The sequence below is a fragment of the Chiloscyllium punctatum genome, chromosome 30 (assembly GCF_047496795.1).
Source record: "Chiloscyllium punctatum isolate Juve2018m chromosome 30, sChiPun1.3, whole genome shotgun sequence".
NCBI classification, from domain to species: domain Eukaryota; kingdom Metazoa; phylum Chordata; class Chondrichthyes; order Orectolobiformes; family Hemiscylliidae; genus Chiloscyllium; species Chiloscyllium punctatum.
Window position 1 is genome coordinate 21672461 of NC_092768.1, and position 9031 is coordinate 21681491.

Genomic DNA, 9031 nt, shown 5'->3' on the forward strand with positions numbered 1-9031 from the left:
TGGTGTGATTGTGCCAGCCTCCACCACATCCTTTGACAGCTTGTTTCTTACACACACTGCCCTCTGCATGGGGGGGATTGCCCCTCAGGCCCCTTTTGAATCTTCCCCCTCTCACCCTGCACCTATGCCCTTTAGTTTTGGACTCCCCTACCCTGGCTATCTGCCCTCTCCGTGCTCCTCTGGAGAGTTGCCCCTCAGCCTCTGCCACTCCAGGGAGGGAAGTCCCAGCCTGTCCCTGTGCCTCAGGACCTCCACTCCCAGCAACATCCCTGTGAAACTTTTCTGAACCATTACAAGTTCAGCAGCATCTTTCCTATAGCAGGGAGACCAGAGCTGAGAGCAATATTCTCAAAGTGGCCTCACCAATGTCCTGTGGGGGATCTGGGTTCAAATCTCATGAGAATATTAGTTCAATTTATAAATCAGGAGAGTGAAGCTTGTCTTAGTCATGGTCACCCATCCGGTTTCACCAATGTCCTTTAGGGGACCAATCTGCCATCCTTACCTTCCATGTGACTCCACATCTACCAATGTCTTGTACAGCTGTGACACAATGTCCTAACTCGGGAACTCAATGCACTGACCGATGAAGGCAAACATATCAAACACTACTTTCACCATCCTGTCTATGTTGTTCAGGAAATGGTGCATGGTAAGCTGAGGCTGAAATCAGCCATGGGACATACCGTCGGGGTGGTGCTGGTAATTACTGTGGTGAGTTGGTCAGATATGGTTAGAAAATTTATTGGGGTCTCATACCGAGATTCCCTCCTGGACATGGACTTAACACAAAGGTAAGATTCTCCCAACTTCCCGGAAGTTTCTACCGGTACATTTGTATGTGATGCTGGAACATGAGCATTTGCATTTTGGAGAACAGAATAGAATCAAAATGTTGAACCGAAAATGTCCAATTCTAAATGGATTGCAGCATTTGAGGGATCTGGAGGCTGGTGAGGAGCACTGATGAGGTTTGCAGGGTGGGTGGAGAAAGTGGTTGAACTGATGAGGTGTTACCAATAGAGACAGAAAGTACAAAACCAATGTCATCATGATGAGACTTTAGAAGCTCTGGTTTGGGTACAATGGAAGTTTTGTGTCCATTATCTTCACCAGACCTTCAGAAGGATGTGAAATCTTTGAGACAGAGCAGAGAAGTTTGAAAATGTTTCCAGGGGTGAGGGACCTCAGTAACATGGAAAGATTGGAGAAGCTGGGTTGTCCACCTTCCAGAGGAGAAGGTTGAGAGAATATTTGATTGAAGTGCTAAAGTGATTAAAGGAAGGTGTGACCGTACCAATAACCTCTAGAATGGAGTTTATACTCTTCCTGACCCTGCTCCCTTGACAGATAAAGCAATGCCCTAACCCAGGCCATCTGAGTGGGTCATCAATGCTCCCTGGAGATGCAGGACCACCTCTGTGTGATCACATGTTCCTCCCAGCAGTGGGCAGTCTCCAGACACAGGCCAGCAATGGGGGTGATTGCTGGATTATTGGAGGGCATGAAGGGGCCATTCACACACCCCAAAGGTGACAGGCTCTAGTCCTGTTGCTGTGGGCAAGGGAGGTCCTCTCTTTGGTGACAGGCCCTGACATTTCTCTGTGTGTGTCCCTGTTTTGTTCAGCAATGATATCTTTAGTCTGAATTCTTCTTCATTTGGAACTCCATCGACCAACCTCCCGGCTTGAAGCTCAGCACATTGGTTCACCTCACAACTAGTTACATTATTACACAAGGTGAAACAGCAGACTTATTAAACAACAAAGACAGATCTTCCATTACAGCATGATGGATATACTCAAAATATTAAACTACCTTCCACCTTTAAGCCTATGTTATCCCCAATGAGCTGTGACTGCACTGTGATTCTGCTCCATTCAGCTTATCCTGTCCCGTCAGGCACACTTTCAGCTGCTTTCCCATTCTCCTGTCTCTGAATCCACGACATTTTAGCATTTGATACATCTTGACATTTTAACGCAAGGAGAAACTGAGGACTGCAGATGCTGGAGATCAGAGCTGAAAAATGTGTTGCTGGAAAAAGGAAGAAGGGCTTATACCCGAAACGTCGATTCTCCTGCTCCTTGGATGCTGCCTGACCTGCTGCGCTTTTCCAGCAACACATTTTTCAGCTCATTTTAACGCAAGGATCAAGACCTCAGTGCCAGACTAAGTCTAGGAAACCCAGTTATCTCCCCATTTCCAGATCAACAGGGACTCCCAGTTTTAAAGCATGATCGAGGTTCCAGTGTTGCTTATTTCTGGTGAGAGAGAGGAGATGATCAGGGTCTCCCTCTCCCTCTCTCTGTGCTGATTGGATCAGTTCCTGCGCCTTGATTTGGTTTTTGAGCTCCTCATGTGTGGCCCTGATTGCTCAGTGGGTCAATGCACCAACTGCTGTGATACTGAGCCATGCAGAGTAGGGAGGGCCCCCAGCCTGGACTGAGGGAGCTGCTCTCAGACACAACAGTGATGGGGAGACAGCAACTGGCACAGAGCAACTGAGGTGAGAGAGTTCGCTGACAGATTATTCTGTGTTACTGACAGGCCATTCAGTCCATTACATCCATGTTGATCTTTCAGTTTTCTAGCCTCTGCTCATTAAATCCCATCAACATCCTCCATTTCTCCAGAAATTCCTCTCAATGACACTTTGCGTCAGTGAGCCCCACATTCTCACCAATCTCTGGGGAAAGACATTTCTCACAAACTAACACTTGGTTTCCTCTTCATTTTTGGCAACTCATTCCCACCAGATGAAACCAGTTTAACGTTCCATTCAGGGTCCCCATTAAAGGAAGACCATCCTGACAGCAGACACACTCTGGGTGATCTGAGGAACGGCCTCTCTCCGAGCTGCAGGGATGGTTTCAGAGGATTACTTCCCCAGACACATCCAGCAGCTGCTGGGAGGGAGTTGGACAAAGTTCAGCCGCAGAGAGTCAGTCACCCCCAGCATGGTCACTGGGTGACAGCTCAACACCCCTGGACGTTCAAGATGGCTCATGAGGAGAAAGATGAAGAGAGTAACATATTCCTGAAACAAGCATGTGATTTACTAAAGCCCTGGCCATGCTGAGCAAGCCTCCCTGCCTGAGGATAGAGAGACAGACAGACCTGAGGGGCTCATCAATGAGGACTACACTTTGCTGCAGCTCACTCCCCATCATGTCCATACAACATTTAACTGCAACTTCTGGGCCTCGGGAATCTTATGTGTGAAGAGACCAATGGGATTTCAGGAGAAAGTGTCTGGGAGGAGGAGAGGGCCCTGAGGAATTGACGGGAGGCTCAGGAATGAACTCGGAACAGAAATCAGAAGAAATCTGTTGTTCTCTTCATCTCTAGATCAGGAAAAGCTTGTCTCATGTCTGGGCAGTGTGCTGCAGGAATGGTGAGCTATTTCTGAAACGATGCACAAGGTGAGTGGACAATATGGACTCATGAACAGGTGACAAAAACTGTGTTTTCAGAAAGGAATGGGCTAGGATGTAGACTTCTCCTTCCAGCCCCGAGAACTGGATTGAATTTCACTCCAGGGAGATACACATGTTCTGGTCCCGACGCGATAGGACTCCGATGAGGAGGATTAGATTTGGGGCTGGAGCACAGCCAGCTGCCACCACGGGCTCCTGGTTTGCTGCAATGTTTCCCGAGGGGCCTGCCCAGTGGGAGGAGAGCCAACAGCACTAATCTCTTGGGAATTGAGCCCATGACTGGGAAAGGCTGCTGTGCTGAATGGCAGTCCTGGGACTGAATGGCAGCCCTGGGCTCTGTGCTCTGATGCTGGCTCTATGGTACATTGAGGAGATCCTGGATGATCAATAGACAATAGGTGCAGGAGTAGGCAATTCTGCCCTTCGAGCCAGCACCACCATTCATTATGATCATGGCTGATCATTCCTGTCTTATCCCCATAACCCTTTATTCCACTATCCTTAAGAGCTCTATCCAGAGACTTGGCCTCATCGGTTTTCTGGGACAGAGCATTCCATACACCCACCACTCTCTGGGTGAAGACGTTTCTCTTCGATTCTGTTCCAAGTGGCCTACCCCTTATTTTTAAACTGTGTACCCTGATTTGGGACTCACCCATCAGCAGAAACATGCTTCCTGCCTCCAGAGTGTCCAATTCTTTAATAATCTTATAGAACATAGAACAAAACAGCACAGAACAGGCCCTTCGGCCCACGATGTTGTGCCGAACATTTGTTCTGAACATTTGTGGGAGGCACGGTGGCACAGTGGTTAGCACTGCTGCCTCACAGCGCCAGAGATCCGGGTTCAATTCCCGCCTCAGATGACTGACTGTGTGGAGTTTGCACATTCTCCCCGTGTCTGCGTGGGTTTCCTCCCACAGTCCAAAGATGTGCAGGTTAGGTGAATTGCTCATGCTAAATTGCCCGTAGTGTTAGGTAAGGGGTAAATGTAGGGTTATGGGTGGTTTGCGCTTCGGCGGGTCGGTGTTGGGCTGAAGGGCCTGTTTCCACAGTGTAATGTAATCTAATCTAGTTTAAGTACCTATCCAATTGCCGTTTAAAGGTCACCAATGATTCTGACTCTGCTACTCCCTCAGCCCCCACCACTTTCTGGGTAAAGAACCTACCCCTTTACCTTCCACCCTTCACCTTAAATTTATGTCCCGTTGTTGTACCCGCGGAAGAAGTCTCTGACTGTCTATCTATTCCCCTGATCATCTTATAAACCTCTATCAAGTCACCCCTCATCCTTCGCCGTTCCAATGAGAAAAGGCTTAGCATTCTCAACCTATCCTCGTACGACCTATTCTCCATTCCAGGCAACATCCTGGTAAATCTCCTCTGCAACCTCTCCAAAGCTTTCACATCTTTCCGAAAGTGAGGCGACCAGAACTGCACACAGTACTCCAAATGTGGCCTTACCAAGGCCCTGTACAGTTGCAACATCACCTCACGACTCTTGAATTCAATCCCTCTCCTAATGAACACTAATACACCATAGGCCTTCTTACAAGCTCTATCCACCTGAGGGCAACTTTCAAAGATCTATGAACATAGACCCCAAGATCCCTCTGCTCCTCCACCTTACTAAGAACCCTACCGTTAACCCTGTATTCCGCTTTCTTATTTGGCCTTCCAAAATGGACAACCTCACACTTGACAGGGTTGAACTCCATCTGCCACTCCTCAGCCCAGATCTGCATCATATCTAAGTCCCTTTGCAGCCAACAACAGCCCTCCTCAATATCCACAACTCCACCAATCTTCGTGTCGTCTGCAAATTTACTGACCCACCCTTCGACTCCCTCTTCCAAGTCATTAATAAAAATTACAAACAGCAGAGGGCCCAGAACTGATTCCTGCGGAACTCCACTTGTAACTAGGCTCCAGGCTGAATATTTACCATCTACCACCACTCTCTGAGTTCGACCGGTTAGCCAGTTCTCTATCCAACTGGAGGAGAAAGTGAGGACTGCAGATGCTGGAGATCAGAGCTGAAAATGTGTTGCTGGAAAAGCGCAGCAGGTCAGGCAGCATCCAAGGAACAGGAGAATTTGCCTTATGCCTGAAACATCGATTCTCCTGTTCCTTGGATGCTGCCTGACCTGCTGCGCTTTTCCAGCAACACATTTTCAGCTCTATCCAACTGGCCAAATTTCCCTGTATCCCATGCCTCCTGACTTTCCGCATAAGCCTACCTTGAGGAACCTTATCAAATGCCTTACTAAAATCCATGTACACTATATCCACTGCTCTACCCTCATCCACATGCTTGGTCACCTCCTCAAAGAGTTCAATAAGACTTGTAAGGCAAGACCTACCCCTCACAAATCTGTGCTGGCTGTCCCTAATCAAGCAGTGTCTTTCCAGATACTCATAAATCCTATTCCTCAGTACCCTTTCCATTACTTTGCCTACCACCGAAGTAAGACTAAGTGGCCTGTAATTCCTGGGGTTATCCCTATTCCCTTTTTTGAACAGGGGCACAACATTCGCAACTCTCCAGTCCCCTGGTACCGCGCCCATTGACAGTGAAGATGAAAAGATCATTGCCAACGGCTCCGCAATTTCCTTTCTTGTTTCCAACATGATCCTAGGATATATCCCATAAGGCCAGGGAGACTTGTCTATCCTCAAGTTTTTCAAAATGCCTAACACATCTTCCTTCCTAACAAGTATCTCCTCTAGCTTACCAGTTCGTTTCATACGCTCCTCTTCAACAATACGGTCCCCCTCATTCATAAATACTGAAGAAAAGTACTCATTCAAGACCTCTCCTATCTCTCCTGACTCAATACACAGTCTCCTACTACTGTCCTTGATCGGACCTACCTTCGTTCTCGTCATTCTCATGTTTCTCACATACGCATAAAAGGCCTTGGGGTTATCCTTGATCCTACCCACCAAAGAGTTTTCATGCTCTCTCTTAGTTCTCCTAATCCCTTTCTTCAGCTCCCTCCTGGCTATCCTGTATCCCTCTAATGCTCTGTCTGAAACTTGTTTCCTCAACCTTATGTAAGCCTCCTTCTTCCTCCTTACAAGACATTTAACCTCCCTCATCAGCCAAGGTTCCCTCACACGACCATCTCTTTCCTGCCTGACAGGTACATACATATCAAGGACACATCGTATCTGTTCCTTGAAAAAGTTCCACATTTCAACGACATCCTTCCTTGACAGCCTATGGTCCCAACTTATGCTCCTCAGATCCTGTCTTACAACATCGTATTTACCCTTCCCCCAATTGTAAAACCTACCCTGTTGCATGCTCCTATCTCTCTCCATAACCAAGGTGAAAGTCACAGAATTGTGGTCACCATCACCAAAATGCTCACCCACTAACAAGCCCATCACTTGTCCCGGTTCGTTACCAAGTACCAAATCCAATATGGCCTCCCCTCTGGTTGGACAATCTACATACTGAGTTAGAAAAGCTTCCTGGACACACTGCACACACACCGCCCCGTCCAATCTACTTGATCTAAAGAGCTTCCAATCAATATTTGGGAAGTTGAAATCACCCATGACTCCAACCCTGTGGCTTCTGCACCTTTCCAAAATCTGTTTCCCAATCTGTTTCTCCACATCTCTGTTGCTATTGGGGGGCCTATAGTAAACACCGAACAAGGTGACTGCTCCTTTCCTATTTCTGACTTCAGCCCATACTACCTCCAAAGGCAAATCCCCCTCAAACTGCCTTTCTACAGCCATTATACCATTTCTAATTAGCAACGCCACCCCCCCTCCTTTTTTACCACCCTCCCTAATCTTACTGAAACATCTGTAACCAGGAACCTCCAACAACCATTCCTGTCCCTCATCTATCCACATTTCTGTGATGGCCACAACATCGTAGTCCCAAGTACCGATCCATGCCTTAAGTTTACCCACCTTATTTCTGATACTCCTTGCATTGAAGTATACACACTTGAACCCATCTCTGTGTCCGCAAGTATTCCCTGTCAGTGCTACCTTCTCCACAGCCTCCCAATGTTCTTGGACATCCTGAAAATCAGCTAACCTACTTGCTGGACTACAAGTCCAGATTTCATTCCCCCGCCAAATTAGTTTAAACCCCCCGAAGAGTGCTAGCAAACCTACCCCCCCAGGATATTGGTGCCCTTCTGGTTCAGGTGCAACCCGTCCTGTTTATACAGGTCCCACCTTCCCCAGAATGCAGTCCAATTGTCCAAATACCTGAAGCCCTCCCTCCTACACCATCATTGCAGCCACATGTTCAACTGCACTCTCTCCCTATTCCTTGCCTCACTGTCACATGTCACCGCCAACGTCTCAATCAGATCCCTCTCAGCCTTCTAAACTCAAGGGTATACAAGCCCAGTTGCTCCAATCTTTCAGCGTAAGATAGTCTCGCTATTCTCGGAATTGACCTCGTGAACCTACGCTGCAGTCCCTCAATAGCCAGAATGCCTTTCCTCAAATTTGGAGACCAAAACTGTGCACAATATTCCAGGTGCGGTCTCACCAGAGCCCTGTACAGCTGCAGAAGGACCTCTTTACTTCTATACTCAATTCCTCTTGTTATGAAGGCCAGCATGCTATTAGCTTTCTTCACTGCCTGCCGTACCTGCATGCTTGCTTTCATTGACTGATGTACAAGAACACCCAGATCTCGTTGCACTGCCCCTTTACCTAACTTGACTCCATTTAGGTAGTAATCTGCCTTCCTGTTCTTGCCACCAAAGTGGATAGCCACACATTTATCCACATTAAACTGCATCTGCCATGCCTCCGTCCACTCACCTAGCCTGTCCAGGTCACCCTGTATTCTCCTAACATCCTCCTCACATTTCACCCTGCCACCCAGCTTTGTGTCATCAGAGCCTTTGATAAGTCCTTGCTGTTGACACTGGATCCTCTTTCAGCCTGGGAATACATAGAGTCATAGAGATGTACAGCATGGAAACAGACCCTTCGGTCCAACCTGTCCACGCCAAGCAGATATCCCAGCCCAATCTAGTCCCACCTGCCAGCAACCGACCCATATCCCTCCAAACCCTTCCTATTCACATACCCATCCAAATGCCTCTTAAAGGTTGCAATTGTACCAGCCTCCACCACATCCTCTGGCAGCTCATTCCATACACGTACTACCCTCTGTGTGAAAAACTTGCCCCTTAGGTCTCTTTTATATCTTTCCTCTCTCACCCTAAACCTATGCCTTCTAGTTCTGGTCTCCCCAACCCCAGGGAAAAGACTTTGCCTATTTATCCTATCCATGCCCCTCATAATTTTGTAAACCTCTATAAGGTCACCCTCAGCCTCTGACGCTCCAGGGAAAACAGCCCCAGCCTGTTCAGCCTCTCCCTGTAGCTCAGATCCTCAAACCCTGGCAACATCCTTGTAAATCTTTTCTGAACCCTTTCAAGTTTCACAACATCTTTCCAATAGGAAGGAGACCAGAATTGCATGCAATATTCCAACAATGGCTTAACCAATGTCCTGAACAGCCGCAACATGACCTCCCAACTCCTGTACTCAATACTCTGACCAATAAAGGAAAGCATACTAAATGCCTTCTTCACTAT

The 9031-nt window shown here is 47.6% G+C and overlaps 1 protein-coding gene across 1 annotated transcript in view; it reads left to right on the plus strand.

The window, feature by feature from the left end:
- LOC140455262 (zinc-binding protein A33-like) overlaps positions 1-9031 on the plus strand; it is a 260630-nt gene that overhangs the window by 91099 nt on the left and 160500 nt on the right. The gene's annotated exons all lie outside the window — the stretch shown is intronic.